The sequence below is a fragment of the Eurosta solidaginis genome, unplaced genomic scaffold (assembly GCF_040869045.1).
Source record: "Eurosta solidaginis isolate ZX-2024a unplaced genomic scaffold, ASM4086904v1 ctg00001092.1, whole genome shotgun sequence".
In the NCBI taxonomy this organism is placed as follows: Eukaryota; Metazoa; Arthropoda; class Insecta; order Diptera; family Tephritidae; genus Eurosta; species Eurosta solidaginis.
In genome coordinates, this window is record NW_027137026.1 from 241531 (window position 1) to 258143 (window position 16613).

The following is a 16613-nucleotide window of genomic DNA, read 5'->3' on the forward strand; positions in this document are numbered from 1 at the left end:
AAACTTGGGCAGTAAGTCAGAACCCGGTAACAATGCAATATTTTATCAAAAAAAAATCCGCTAGGTGGCGCATGGATCGAAATATTGAGAAAACTAATTTTAAATTGGGAATCTTGCAATCGATTTTTAACCAACTTCCTGGATATCTAGAGACTTGAAACCTGAAATATAGTTTAAAACTCAGTGAAAGTGCAATGTTTGATCAAAAAATTTGAGCTACGTAACGCACAAGTTGAACTATTTAGAAGATTAGGCCATACCTTCATGGCTAGCCTCCAGAGTGTTGCAGGCATTGTAGAATCCCACCTCGTTGAAGGCCCAACTCAATGCACGTCCGTGCATAGTTTTAGGCATACGCGACTTTCACCACGATTCTTTTAGACTTTCAGGTGTATGTGAGTATCACCACGATTTTCAGCTGTGCAAATTAAGTAGCTGACAAACGAGGTGGAATTCTCTTCACCACATCATCAATTGTGTTGAACTTACTCCCTCAACAATTGTGATCATATTCACCAACATCGATTGCTTTGCACTATCCGGCTTCGGCTGGAGTCGAATAATCGCCAACAAGAACCATTCACCACATTCATCCTCTTTGTCCAACTCACCCGCTCCATCAATATCAAGAACATCGAACAGCTGTAATAATTTTCCGATTTATATGTAGCACACATGCATCTTTCCACAGTCACCTAAGCCCAATATAGATGTAGACGTAGTACGGCCGAGCAACGCCAAAGAACTGGTATCTATTTTGAACAAATAAATAAAGATAAGAATTTTCACTTAGGAATTACTGAAATTACTCATCAAAATTGCAATTGTCTTTTTGTAGGCAGTACTAAAAAATTGAAAATAAAAAGATGATAAAAATATTTTAAGGACTACCTTTATATAAATGGACGAAGAAATAGAAGGCAATTTTTCCTTTAATACAGACATAGTCTTCTTGAATTTTGACTAAAAAATTATAACAAAAGCTCTTGTAAAAGAATTTAAAGGTGGAGTGCAATCTTTCAATTTAAGGTAAACCATGTACTTGGGATTAACTAATTGATTATTTAAAATTTAAACACGCGCTCTACCTTTATAATTTTAAAACCCAAAATTCTTTTACAAGAGCTATTGTTAAAGTTTTCCAGTCAAAATTCAACAAGACTATGTCTGTATTAAACGAAAAATTGCCTTCCATTTTTTGGTCCATTTATATAAAGGTAGTCCTTAAAATATTTTTATCATCTTTTTATTTCGAATTAAAGAAAATACATTTTGTTTTTAAGTTAAATTAATTGATATGACAGGGGTGATAGGATTACTACTCATAGAACAAAGGAGTGAAACTACAATTAGCTAAAACCAAAGGGAATTTTTAGATGAAAATAATGTTGCTTTTTCGGGTATTTAGTTGGTTACAAAGAGTGTAATCATAGCTATAACATTTAGCTATAACATTTCCGAAATGGTCGCAAAATGATCCTGATAACTCCAACGGGATCCTGGACAGATCCCGAAAATCATCCAGAAAATATCCCGGAGGGGACCCAAAATGATTCCGAAATAGTCACAATAACCCTGATGGTATCCCGGATGGATCCTGAAAACTTCCCATATATGATCCCGAAATACTCCCGACGAAGTCCCAAAATGATCTTGACGGGATCCAAGACGGATCCCAAAACCATGCAGAAATATTTCTTTAAGGGTCCCTAAATGATCCCGAAAAAGTCTCGAAATTACCCTGACGGGATCCCGCAAGTCATCCAGAAATGATTTCGGAAGGCTCCCCAAATGATCCCGTATTAGTCCGGAAATTACACTGAATGGATCCCTAAGACCATTCAGAAATAATCCGGGAAGGATCCCCTAATGATCCTGGAATAGTTCCGAAATGGTCCCAAAATAACCCCGACGGGATTCCGGACGGATCCAGTAAACTATACAGAAATGAGCCCGAAAGCGTCCCGAAATAATCCCGAAATAGACCAGAAAAAGTCCCGAAATTGCCCTGACGGGATCCCGAAAACAATACACAAATTATCCCGAATGGATCCCCAAATGATCCACATATTCGTAAAATAAATATATGTGACCCGGCCTATGAAAAGATAGCTTATGACCCAAATTGTGAGAAACAGCTGTTAAAGATAAACAATGTATTTTCTTAGTAGTTTTCTTTTTTTTGAGTCATAAGCCACCTTTTCATAGGCCGGATCACATATTTTAAAAATTTTAAATGGTTAAAAAAATGTAGATTGTTTTTGTTCTTATTTAATCAATGAACAATTTTCATTCGGAATACGTAAAAATTTCGCGACAATTTTTTTTGCTAATTAGTCATTTTTTTTAATGCGTTTGTCAATTAACTCATTTTTATTAAATCGGAAAAGATATACGAAGTAAAAAATGTTTTATCAATATAAAGTTTTTTTATTTTTTATTTTGACAATGAACAATTTTCTTTTCCCAGCAAGGAAAAAATTCAGTCATGTTATTTTTTAAATAGAAATATTTTTTGTTTGTTTGTTTTGTCAATTAACTTATTTTTTTTTTTTTTGGAAAAATCTAAGAATTCACAAAATGCTTACATATAACAATAAAAAAATTATTTGTTTTCATTTTGACAATGAACAATTTTTGTCCTCAAATCTGAGAAAACTTCAGAATTCATAATATAAGTATATATTTTTCTTTCTTTTTTTTTTCAATGAACAAACAAACAAAAAATCAAAAACTTAAAATATGTAACAAATATGTTTTTTTTATATTTTGGCAATATATAATTATAATTTTTTGTAAAATAGAAAAATTTTAAGAAGTAAAAAACTGATTTTAAATGAAAAAATGTCTTTTTTGTTAATGAACACATTTTTTTTCGAAACGCGGAAAAAACTTTAGAGTTAAAAAATCATTTAAAAATTAACAAATTAAAAAAAAAAAAAAAACATAACACGATATATGTATTGTTAAGAATATTAGCAACACTAAGGGGTACTGCCATCTCTAAGCCGATGCTAAGCAGTGATTGTGATTGTATGCACATCCATAAATCAATCATTATGTATCTACATAAACGAATTAATCATTATGTCTACACATATGTACGTACACGCAGCGGAGAAGCAACGCACAAACACATGCAGATATATTATCTAAGATATGCAATTATAATTGTGGAAGTGTCACTCACAAACACACGCGCATATGAGAGCTATACACGTACATCTATAGTTATAATTACAGCAGATAACCAACTAGTAGATTCTAGAACAGAAGCCCCTAGAAGGTGCAACGCGGAAACCAAAGAGTATATAAGGCAGCAACCGTAGAGGCGCTACAATCAGTTTCGATTAAGCACGCTATCTGTCGAGCAATAGTAGAGTTATTTATTGTGAAGTACTTGAATAAAGGCCATTTTGTATTATTAAATATTTGAGTTATTTATTCAACAGTTTAGTGATGCGAACTTAGCAGAAGGTTGCAAATAAGAGGATTTGCAGTAAATTCGTTACAATTCGTGTCAGAAGTGGGATTGTTGAATAAATTCCGAAGATTGGGAATACAACTTGGACATGGCAAAGTTGAGGGAATTGACGATCCAGCAACTGAAGGAGGAGTTGGAAGTCCGTGGATTGGCTACTTTTGGCGATAAATCCCGGCTACAAAAACGACTAAGTGTATCTAGCTATGGTATTTGAAACAATCATCAATGCTGAGGAGTATGTCTTTCATTATGATAGCGACAAAACAACAACAAAAATGGAAGAAAAAAACGAAACACCGCAGACAGTGACGAGCACAATATCTGTACAAACATCGACAATGGCATCTCAGCTGGAGTCATAGGAGGCACGCATTTCAGAAATGGTGTCGCAAATGTGATCTCAATTGGAAGAACAGACGACATATATGTCATCTCAACTGGAAGCGCAAGACGCACGTATATCTGGAATGTCGACAAAAATTTCGGAACACGTATCATCGCAGCTCTTTGCGAAAGTGGAAGAGCAGGATGCAAAAATTTTACAACTCGAGGACAAAATTGATGCCGAGATAGAAGCGTTGAAAGGTCTTATGCAACAGTTACAACTAAATCGCCCAGCTGTTCCAGCGAGCAATCCGAAGGTAAAAACTCCATCTTTTGACGGCTCTGTTCCTTTCGAGGTATTCAAGCTTCAATTTGAGAAGCCGTCAGCAGTGAAAAACTGGAATGTTGAAGATAAAGTTGATGCTCTATTCGTAGCATTGAAGGAGCCAGCAGCCGAAATCCCACAGACGATTCCCGAAGGAGGGCGGAACAACTATGAAGCATTGATGGCCGCTGTTGAGAGACGTTATGGAAGCGAGCATAGAAAACAGATATACCAAATTGAGTTGCAAAACCGTTACCAAAAAGCGAATGAGACATTACAGGAGTTTGCTTCGGATGTTGAAACATTGGCTCATCTTGCAAATGCGGACGCACCCGTTGAATACACTGAAAGGGTAAGGATTCAGATCTTTATTAACGGCATACGGGACGTCGAAATGAAGCCAGCTACATACGCGAACCCAAAGCCAACATTTGCTGAAACGGTATTCCATGCACTGACCCAGGAAACAGCGTCACTTTTGAGTAAGCCCGCATACAAAGCTATTCGCGTGGAAGTTAAATGGCCAGATTGGGTATACACAATTTTGGAAGCAATGAAGGGATTACAACAAAACAATGCCAGAGTTATGAAGTGTTTCAAGTGCGGTAACCCAAGTCACATTGCACGTCATTGCAGCACCGGTCATGGTAGTTCCAACTTGGCTGGTCGTAAACGCAAAGCTGGAGGAGATAAACAAGAGCGAGTCAAATGTAAAGATCGAGAATTTGCCCCAGTTATTGAATGTCGTGTGATACCTATCTCGCAAACTGGAAGGAAATCGAGCAGTCTTACCGTCAAAGGAAATGTGGATGGCAAGGGGCGTGTACTGACTGTAGATACGGGCGCATCTCATTCCTTGATCCGATCTGATTTGGTCAACAGGAAAGTAAAGCCATTACCTGGAGCAAGATTGCGTACGATTACTGGCGAGTATAACCATGTCCAGGGAGAAGTGGTATGTGAAGTCTTAATTGGGGAGGTCATGGTTGTACACAAATTCGTTGTGGCAGAGATCGTTGATGAAGTCATATTGGGAGTGGATTTCTTAGTTGACTATGACATCAGGATCGATATGCATAGAAGGATTATACAGTATAAAAACCAGGATGTGCCACTTAACTTCAGTTTGGAAAAAGGGTTCAGCAGTAAGCGAGTGCTGGTGGAGGAGATTCGACAGAGACCACGAAAGTCAAGGAAAGTAGATCGAGCAAAGATTGATGGAACAAATGGGCCAAACAAATCAAAACCGAAGGTACCTGTGAGAGAAACACTGGTATTGAAAAGCCCCAACGGACATACTAAAACGAAGGAAAGGATTTCGCAGAAAGAATGCAAGGGTGGTTTCAAGCCAGAGCACACTACTGTTGTGAAGCGTCGGAACGATATTGATTATGCAAAGCAAATCCGTCAAGCGCAAGCGCTACAAAGTAGTTCATTGGCCAAACAACAGAGTGTGAGGGAACGAACCAGGGTAATGAGTAGTAAGATGAAACACAGGTACGATGAGAACAATAATTCGGAAGGTTTCTTGGCGGGAGATTTGGTACTGTTATACAACCCTCACCGGCGGAAAGGTGTTACATCCAAACTTCGGTGCAGTTGGGAAGGCCCATACAGAGTTGTGAAGAAGATCAGTAATTCCATCTATCGCAATCAAACCATTGGGAAACCACGAAATATAAGGTTGGTTCATTTAGAGATGTTAGCACCATTTAGATCGAGAGATTTGTCTGATCGGGACGATCAGACTTAGGTGGAGGGCAGTGTTACGAATATTAGCAACACTAAGGGGTACTGCCATCTCTAAGCCGATGCTAAGCAGTGATTGTATGCACATCCATAAATCAATCATTATGTATCTACATAAACGAATCAATCATTATGTCTACACATATGTACGTACACGCAGCGGAGAAGCAACGCACAAACACGTGCAGATATCTTATCTGCGATATGCAATTATAAGTGGAAGTGAGCTATACACGTACATCTGTAGTTATAATTACAGCAGATAACCAACTAGTAGATTCTAGAACAGAAGCGCCTAGAAGATGCAATGAGGAAATTAAAGAGTATATAAGGCAGCAACCGTAGGCGCTACAATCAATTTCGATTAAGCACGCTATCTGTCGACCAATAGTAAAGTTATTTATTGTGAAGTACTTGAATAAAGGCCATTCTGCGTTATTAAATATTGGAGTTATTTATTCAACAGAGGAAGGATTTGCAGAAAATTCGTTACAGTATAATATACGTAAGCTGCTGAATTATATTTTTTTTATTTTATATCCGAAACATCAATAAAGAACACATGACAAATCACGATGGATAGCAGACTTTGTGAATTGCCTAAACATTTTTACAAATACATTTTTTCCATTAGCTTTTCAGTTTTTGACAAAGTTTACTACTAAAATTGGGCATTATCATCAATAGGAAATGAAAAATGCTCGCTTGATTACACCTAAAATTTTTACTTTTAACCGCTAGTGAAGGTCATATGGGCCAGTGTGCCACTGCTTGACTAACAGGAAATTTTCATCTTTGACTTATTAAATCGGAATTCCCTTGCCTCTTTGACGTTCTATTTGTATTGTCAAAGACAAGTGATCATTTTGGCCAAAAAATTGACTCTGAAATATAAAAGTTCATACGCATTTTGTGTGCAGTTCAGTTTTAAATTTTTGGTGAATAAGCTTTGTTGCCGGATTCGTGTTTTATGATGGGAAGCTTCGTAAGTTGACGGCGAAATGTTGTACGTGAATAAATGTTGGGTTTTATCTGCTTTGGACATTTAATACTAAAGATATAATTCTTTCATCTACCGGTGGCAAATCGGAAGTAGTTATCGAAATGAAAAGATGTTTGAGAAAATTATCGAATATTTAGAACAATTGTAGTCCAAAAACTGCAGAATCAGCCTCACAAGAACACTATGATGAAAAAATTCAAAACAGTTTTTTTTAATACACGTTGTCATACAGCTCGGGTGAAGAAGCTTCGAGCTTATAATCTCATTTAGCGATTACATTTAACGGTTAACCAGAAAAGGCAATTCGGGTGATTGCGGATAACAACTTTTATACAAGAAGAATAAAAGGCTTTCTCAGTGAGATATGTTTTGTTTTTAATTATTTCCGTCTTTGTCAGTGATTAATTTTTATTTTCAAACGTTTTCTCACTATCACTGAGATCGTGTATAGTGATTTATTGCGTAAAGGGCCCATTATTGATACTTAGCATAGACTTGACTTGGCTTGAGAACTGTCACAGTTCTGTTAAATGAACATTGCATATTACTGATCACTCAAAACTTAGCAACACTTAACTCGATTTAGAAGTCTGGTGAATTTTGATTTTCTATGTAAGTTCTAAGTGACGTTTACATTTTAAATGCTATTTGTTTCTTTCCATTTCATTTTGACATTTTGTCAAACAAATTGACATTTATTGATTATGATGCCAGATTGTATGCGCTAAGTGGAGTATAATCGTGCCATCTCTTTCTCAGTCTCCTTCCCTCTTTTCTCTTCTCTCAAGTTTTTCTCCTTCTTCTTCATCTCTTATTTCCAACCCCGGAGGGTGGTATGTATTTTGTTCCAGTCCCATTCGGAGTCTCAGTCCCAGTCCCACTCGGAGTCTCAGTCTCAGTCCCAGTCCTAGTCCTAATACCAATCCAAGTCCTTCTCCTTCCTGTATCTTTCCTAAAAATTTCACGGCAATCTTTCTATCCGTTCTCGAGTTATGAAGAGACAATCAAAATGTACACTTCTTTTTATATATATAGAGAAGATGTATGATCGAAAACGGCGGTTTTTCTAATTGCCCAGACAATATGTAAAAAAATGTTGGATTCGTAGGTTGGCATCCAAAAGCTTTCATTTAGCAATGATTCTTTATGGTTTCATCTATTTTGGATAACGTTATGGCTATGCACTGATTGTTTTGTACATACTGCTGGATGTTACGGTATATCGTGAGCGCTTATCCAGGCATATGGGTACATGCATACATCTATATTGGGTCCCAGGGCATAAGGGAATAGATGGGAATGAAAAAGCGGATGAACAAGCTAAAGAGGGCGCATCCCTTGAAGCTCCCAATTAGACTGGGCGAGAGGAAAGGCGTAGTTTCACGCGCGGGGCTGTAAGGTGTCGAAGATTATTTGTAGGTCTTACCACCTTAGACTAATAAAGTTGCTCCTATCATTAAAAAGAGAGGACTGTAGACTCATGAGGGGTATTCTCACTGGACACTGCCCTCTGGCGTCACATGCTTTTAAATTAGGCTTGGTCAGTGATAACACATGTAGGTAGTACGGACTGGAGGAGGAAACGATCGAGCACGTTCTGTGCTCTTGCCCTGCGCTTGCCAGGCTGAGACTCCAGGAGTGATACAGCAGTCAGATCTAGAAGCAGCAAGTGGCTTAAGTCCTAGGAAGCTACTAGTATACGCCAAGAGGAGGGAGTTATTTTATAACATACGCCCTGGTTTTTGATAGGGTTTGTCAGTTGTTCGTTAAAACAAACTTCTGGTAAAACTACGGACTCATTGAATCTTTTTTTTATTTCCTCATTGACCGGCCAGTTCAACCTAACCTAACCTTATCTGAAAGGTTTGCGTATCTTCAACCGTCAATCCAATAATAATTGAAGCATTCGTGTCTCTTTGCTTCCATGAGGCATCTCGAGATTCACGAACAGGACTTTCAATGAAATCCCAAACCTTTTCCATCTTCATAATAAGTTGCATTCTATATTTTCACAGCTCGTGTTTATCGCGATACAATGTCGTAATCGCCAACCTTAGATCAGCCATATCGTAAGGTTGGGTTAGATTGAACTGGCCGGTCCATGAGGACCTCACGTATACTGATTGAGTCCGTAGTGTTACCAGAAGTTTGTTTTAACGACCAAACTGAAAAACCCTATCAAAAACGAGGACCTATGTTATAAAATAACTCCGTCCTCTTGGCAAATACTAGAAGCTTCCTAGGATTTAAGCCACTTACTGCTTCTAGATCTGACAGCTGTGTCACTCCTAACAGCTGGAGTCTTAGCCTGGCAAGTGCAGGGCACGAGCACAGAACAAGCGCGATGGTTTCCTCCTCCAACCCGCACTTCCTAAATCTGCTATCACTCACCAAGCCTAATTTAAAGCCATGTGACGTCAGAAGGTAGTGTCCAGTCAGAATACCTGTCATGAGTCTACAGTCCTCTCTTTTTAATGATAGAAGCAACTTTGTTAGTCTAAGGTTGTAAGACCTACAGCCTCGCGCTTGAACCCACGCCTTTCCCGCTTGGTCGATCATGTGCACCTCTGGCTTTCGCTTAATCTCGCCCAGTCCAATTGGGACGTCTACGGAGCAAGCTTCAGGGGATGGGACATTTTTAGCTAGCTCTTCTGCTTTTTCATTCCCATCTATTCCCATATGCCCTGGGACCCAATTTAGATGTATGCTTCTCTCTGTACCCATTCTCTCTAGAGACTACTTACACTCTAACATGCACTTAGATTCTGTGCTATGGGAGATTAGTGCCTTAATTGCTGCTTGACTGTCAATATAAAAGTTAACACGGTTGCAGCTTAAGCTATTCTCTTCCAGAGTTTCTACTGCTTTGGTTACGGCTAATATTTCCGCTTGGAAAACGCTACAGTAATCCGGCAGCCTGTAGGATCTGCTTATTTCCGGATCAGCACAGTATACCGCAGACCCTACTCCTTCCACTACTTCGGAACCATCGGTGTACACATGTATCGCCTCGTCCGCCATTTGCGCACCCTTGCGCCAACCGTCCACCTCTATTGTGGCCTTAAGATCTCCCTCGAAGCGCAGATAGGGAATCAGGTAGTCTGTTCGTCTTGTGATTGATGACGCTGTACTACTATGGCCATATGGTCGGCGCTCTAGCTGTCCCGAGGCACCGAGCCTGGTTGCGGTTATTTTCAGGGCTCCCGTAATGCTAAGCATTGATAGTCTGCATACCCCCTCTAATTTTTTGAGGTATGTTGTTTTTTGTGTGGCTTTCCATCAATCAAGAACTCCATAGTATAGAATGGGGCTTACAATCGGTGTAAAAACACAATGAGAAAGAGAGGGCGATAGGCCCCACGTACACCCCAGAATTCTTTAACATGCATAGAGTGGCGTTGAAGACTTCTTGACCCTCTCCTCCACGTTGAGCTTACATGACAGCTTATTGTCTAGGATGATTCCTAGATATTTTGTGCAACGTTTATCCTCTAAGGTCACCCCTCCCAACTTAGGCCTGGTCAAATTTCGGACTTTGTACCTATTTGTAAACAAGACCATATCCGTCTTCTACGCATTGACTTTCAACCCGACATTACATGCCCAGGTATGAATATCCCGAAGCGCCCGATCCATCAAAGAACTAATCGTTGGAAGGCACTTTCCACTTATGACAATTGCAACGTCATCTGCGTAAGCCGTAAGTACTACGGGCCCCTCATCGAATCGCCTGAGCAGTTGGTTGATGACCAGCGTCCACAGCAGAGGTGATAGCACCCCTCCCTGCGGCGTGCCCCTGTCCGCTGATTTCGTGGCCTCGTACAATCCCCATTGTGATGTAATCTTTCTGCAATTTAACATGCAGCCGATCCATCTGATTAAGGCAGGATGTACTTTAATGTAATTAAGACCATCCATAATCGCCAATTTTGCAACATTATTGAAAGCCCCGGCAATGTACAAGAAGACTCCTAGAGCACACTCTTTATATTCCAGGAATTTCTCTATGCTTATTACCACCCTATGCAATGCGGTGTCTAGTCATATCGTACAGTGTCAATAGACTTGCCGAACAAACAAATTACAAATGTAAAATATTTCATAATTCTCTCAGTTTCAAAAATTTTCAGTTTTATAATAAAGTTTCTGACAATTACAAATGAAAACTAGATGCCTATAACAAGATAAGTTTCTGCAGGCTGTGGGATTTCATAATTTCCGCAATCCCTGTGACCGACATAGTAGAGTAGCTCTACTTCAATCCCTTTCTCCGTTAAAATATCCATGTACATTTGTTCAAGCCAACGCCATCGATTGTAAGATCGTGTATAAACCCAAACGAGTTCTAAATTTTGGAAGAGAAAATAATGTTATAAATATGTTTATATGTGATTTTTGAATGGCATGTAAAATTATGACTACGTTCGTCCATTTGTGCAGCATTCTTCAAATTTTATTAAAGGTAGAAATGGATTGTTGAACTCTAATCCATTATGTAGACTTTTGGTTCAAAGACTATGTTGAAGATAAGTGCGGGAATGATTTACCCACATCCCTTTTGGAATTTGGTTTGTTAACGAAATTATTACGATGTTCATTGTCATTGTTCTTTCTGCATTCCAATATTTTGTAGAAAAAATAGCTAAAACATATTGCAAATACATAATACACGAAGCCCAACAATACAGCTGTTTTTTGCTTAATGTTAATTTGAGAGTTGGTGAAAATCTCATATTAAAAACTTGCCTACCAATTGTTGTTTGAGTTTCTTTTTAGAGCTAACGTGTCAGATTTGAGAACAAGGCTAACGTTAATTTGGGATTTTTAATTAGAATTCCCAAACCCATCACAAACATGATGAATGAACAATGCAGAGAATCAAATTGGGATCCAAATTTTTCTACAACTTTTGAGAATTTTTGTTCTGTTCCTTTCTCGGAAAAATTGCCAATTGAAACTTATTGTAATAGTATTGGCGCTACTTTTCTCTTCTCTGCTATGCTGCCGAAGGCTTCCACAAAATAAATTAACAGCGCTATTCTGTGCACTTGGGCAAATTCACCATCTTGCTTATTTGTTATTTGTCAAGTTTGACAATTTATCAAGTAGATAATTTCTACTTTATGTAAAAAATAAAAAGTTTTTTCGCTGACAATTGTCAATAAGTCAAACGCTCTTGTTAATTTAATTTATAGGGATACATTTAAACTAGAATTCTGTTATTGTGCGATCGAGGGAAAATGGAAGAAGATTTATTACTTTTGCTATTATTGTGCGAGGACCCTCCTTGATTGATTTTTGGGGTAATTTCTGGGTGGTTTTTGAAACTCCCTCGGGGTCCTCCCTGGGTCATTTGGGGGTCGTTCCGGGATCTTTTCGGAGACTCTCTCGGGGTAATTCGGGTTCTTCCGGGATGGTTTTGGGGAGTCCCCAATGCCCACCAAATTAACCCGAGGGAGTCCCCATAACCATTCCGGAAGGTCCTCCAAATTACCCCAAGGGACCCCGATGGAATCCCCAAAATCATTTCAGAATATCCCCCAAATGACCCCGAGGAAGTCCCCAAAAAACCCCGGAACGACCCCTAAAAGACCCCGAGGGAGTCCCCAAAACCATCCCGGAATGTCTCCCAAATCACCCCAAGGTAGTCTTCATAACCATCCCGGAAGTTACCCCAAATTACCACCGAAGAAGTCCCCAAAACCATCCCAGAATGTGCCCCAAATGACCCCGAGAGAGTCCCCAAAAAGATCCCGGAACGACCTGCAAATGAACCCGACGGAGTCGCCAAAACCTGCCCGGAAAGATACCGAGGGAGTCCCCATAAACATCCCGGAACGACCCCTAAATGAACCCGAGGGAGTCCCCAAAATGATCCAGAAATAACCCCCAAATGACCCGAGGGAGTCCCCAAAGTCATGCCGAAATGACCACCAAAAATCCAGCTTATTTGTTATTTGTCAAGTTTGACAATTTATCAAGTAGATAATTGCTACTTTATGTAAAAAATAAAAAGTTTTTTCGCTGACAAATTGTCAATAAGTCAAACGCTCTTGTTAATTTAATTTATAGGGATAAATTTAAACTAGAATTCTGTTATTGTGCGATCGAGAGAAAATGGAAGAAGATTTATTACTTTTGCTATTATTGTGCGAAGATCCTCCTTGATTGGATTTTGGGGGTAATTTCTGGGTGGTTTTTGAAACTCCCTCGCGGTCCTCCCTGGGTCATTTGGGGGTCGTTCCGGGATCTTTTCGGAGACTCTCTCGGGGTAATTCGGGTTCCTCCGGGATGGTTTTGGGGAGTCCCCAATGTCCACCAAATTAAACCGAGGGAGTCCCCATAACCATTCCGGAAGGTCCTCCAAATTACCCCAAGGGACCCCGATGGAATCCCCAGAATCATCTCAGAATGTCCCCCAAATGACCCCGAGGAAGTCCCCAAAAAAATCCCGGAACGACCCCTAAAAGACCCCGAGGGAGTCCCCAAAACCATCCCGTAATGTCTCCCAAATCACCCCAAAAGAGTCTTCATAACCATCCCGGAAGGTACCCCAAATTACCCCCGAAGAAGTCCCAAAACCATCCCAGAATGTGCCCCAAATGACCCCGAGAGAGTCCCCAAAAAGATCCCGGAACGACCTGCAAATGAACCCGACGGAGTTGCCAAAACCTCCCCGGAAAGATACCGAGGGAGTCCCCATAAACATCCCGGCACGACCCCTAAATGACCCCGAGGGAGTCCCCAAAATGATCCAGAAATAACCCCCAAATGACCCGAGGGAGTCCCCAAAGTCATGCCGAAATGGCACCCAAAAATCCAGCGGATTATTTTTTCCTATTCCCATTTCGGGGTTAGCAGCACAAAATGAGATATATCGCTCCAATTGCTCATGCGTAGCACGTTCCACTTTTGATTTCCTTGAAAAAACTATAATTTTAAAATCTTTGTTACAAAAAATAATGAACAATATTTACTTATGTTTTTTTCTTACGTTTTTTCCATTTCACGATTCTTGCACTAAACAGCTGATTTCTGTTTACATTATTTAGTTCACCACAATATGATGAAAAGCACAAGTACTTTGATAAATTATTAAAAATGTATTTGATAAAAATAAGTAGCCATAAAGGAGTAAAAAAATTTAAGAACTTATAAAACTTGTTATGAATTATGTTACTATAGGTTTCACGATTTTTGATTTATGATTAATAATATTTGTAAAATTGATTTTATCACAAGTGGGCGGTACCACGCCCATTTTAAAAAAGTTTTTAAAATTTTCACACGTCAAGTTCCAACATTCTAGGTGTATTATTTACGAAATAATCAGGATTTTTGTGTTTTCCAAAATGTTATATATATAAAAAGTGGGCGTGGTTATCATCCGATGTCGCACATTTTCAATACCAATCTATTCTGGGTCCAGTTATGCTCGTGTACCAAATTTGGTGAAGATATCTCAATATTTACTCAAGTTATCGTGTTAACGCATCGACGGACGGACGGACGGACATGGCTCAATCACATTCTTTTCGACACTGATGATTTTGATACGAGTATACGGAAGTCTATATCTATCTCGGTTCCTTTATACCTGTACAACCAGCCGTTATCCAATCAAAGTTATAATACTCTGCGTACAAGTACAGCTGAGTATAAAAACTAAGTAATTTTTTGAAATAAGTATAAAAAATATAAACAAGTATTTAGTAACAAGAACAAAAAAATTCATAAAATTTATGAAAATTTAACAAAGTAGAAAGAAGCCTTGATTTCATTAAAATTAGTAAAGAATATTGGTAAAAAAAATTTATTTAAAAGAAGAAAGAAATATGTAAATTTAGAAAAAACTTATAAAAATAAAAATAATTAGTAAAAAACGGCGGGCTCATTCATCCTATTTGACGTCCTCACGGATCGGCCAGATCAACTATACATTGCAATACATTTTAAAATACATGTCATGTATGTGAGAGAGTCGTATTAGCGTGAGCTCCTATATCTTCTTTACTGCCTTTGTGGCATAGAGAATGAGAATAAGTTGGCGAAAATAATTTTTAGTAAAATAAGAATTGTACAACTGATTTTCCACCAATAAGAAAACCGCTTCTATTTATATTTATATCGCTCAAATGATCTTGCAGACCATTCGCTTTCGGTGACGAACATGCTTAATAGGGACCTGGTCTGGCGGCGTTCGGACACACACAAAAATCGAAATGCTTAGTCAAATCAAAACTTACTAACCAGCGTGCTCTAACCCCGATTCGAAATTCTGGCAGGCATAGATGATAAGCATCTCTGAATCACGAGTTAGAACTTTGTACCTAAGATTAGTCCAATCAATCTCTCCAGTTCCGGGATTAGCTGCAAAATATAAATAAAATTTATAGTTTAAATTTCTTAGAAAGATATGATTATAATAACATACCTCTTGGCCAATATGTAATTCGAAATTGTCCTGCACAATTCGAAGGGAATTTAAGTGATCCGACGCTAACAATTGGGGTCTCCCTAGTAATTGTGAAAAAAATGTGTTAAGCTGCTGTGTATATTTTCAAAGTAAACAACAAGAAGAGTATGTGGACGCTACTGCGAGTTTAAAGAGGAAGTGAGACGCCTTTGCAGGAGGAAAAAAGCATAGGCAGAAAGGCATGAGTGTGAGGAGCATGAGCTGTTAGTCACCACGAATGGCGCCTGCAAATTTTAGCAAACAAATTCCACGACAGACGAAAAATTCTTAGTCCGGGGTAAAATACTGTCAGAATGAAAACGGTTCCCTTTTAACCGATGTTCAGAGAGCACTTAGATTGTGCAGGGAACACTTTCTCTGACCTTCCAAATGGAGACAGCGATGTACCTATCGCCCAACTTTGAGCCCCCAATCGATGAACTTATGTTCCTCCACCCGACTATGACGAAATCAGAATATCAATAACCAGATTCAAAAACAACAAGACCTCAGACGATCAGTGACGTAGTGAGTTTTTCTTGCGCCCGGGAAAAATATTTTTTTGGTTTGCCCGCAAAACTGACGTTGTGCAACACCATCAGCTCAGTCAGAATTGGGAAAACCCTCTTCGAGTCGTTCGAAACTAAACGAGGTTTCAGAGAGGGTGACCCTCTATCGTGCGATTTCTTTAATTCGTTGCTGGAGAAAATTATACTAGCTGCAGAATTTAATTGCTCTGGAAACAACTAATTCTAATCTATCTAATCTAATATCTATATATATTATAAATATTATAAATGGGAAAGTTTGGATGTTAAGATGTTTGGATGTTTGGATGTTTAGATGTTTGGATGTTTGGATGTTTGTCCAGACGTTTGTCTTTGTGACTCAATAACGCAAGAACGGCTGGACCGATTTGGATGAAATTTTGCACACATATAGCCAATAGTCTAGAAGGATCTACTAGCTATATATTTTTCAAAAGGGGCGTGGTCCCCGCCCCCTAGGAACAGTTATAATTTAATTATTATATTTTTTCGTCTTTGCGACTGAATCACGCCAGAATGGCTACACGGATTTTGATGAAATTTGGGACACAGACAGTAGTCTACTAGCGAAATTTTTTTCGAACATGGAAAGAGGGGTGGGGGTCCCACGACCCCTTCGATAAATTATTTTTCATAATTTTTACACATTATAACTTTACGTATACTGGCCTTCACCAATATCACAGACTCAAAAGTCAAATAAGTCGAGGGCTTACAAAGTAAGC

The 16613-nt window shown here is 38.9% G+C and overlaps 1 long non-coding RNA gene across 1 annotated transcript; it reads right to left on the minus strand.

The window, feature by feature from the left end:
* Window positions 1-10990: 10990 nt before the first annotated feature.
* Window positions 10991-15432, minus strand: LOC137236031 (uncharacterized). Its single transcript, XR_010948222.1, has 3 exons — window positions 15320-15432; window positions 15136-15255; window positions 10991-11230 (listed from the first exon to the last, which is right to left on the minus strand). It is a non-coding gene; the product is annotated as an uncharacterized lncRNA (long non-coding RNA).
* Between the last annotated feature and the right edge of the window lie 1181 nt (window positions 15433-16613).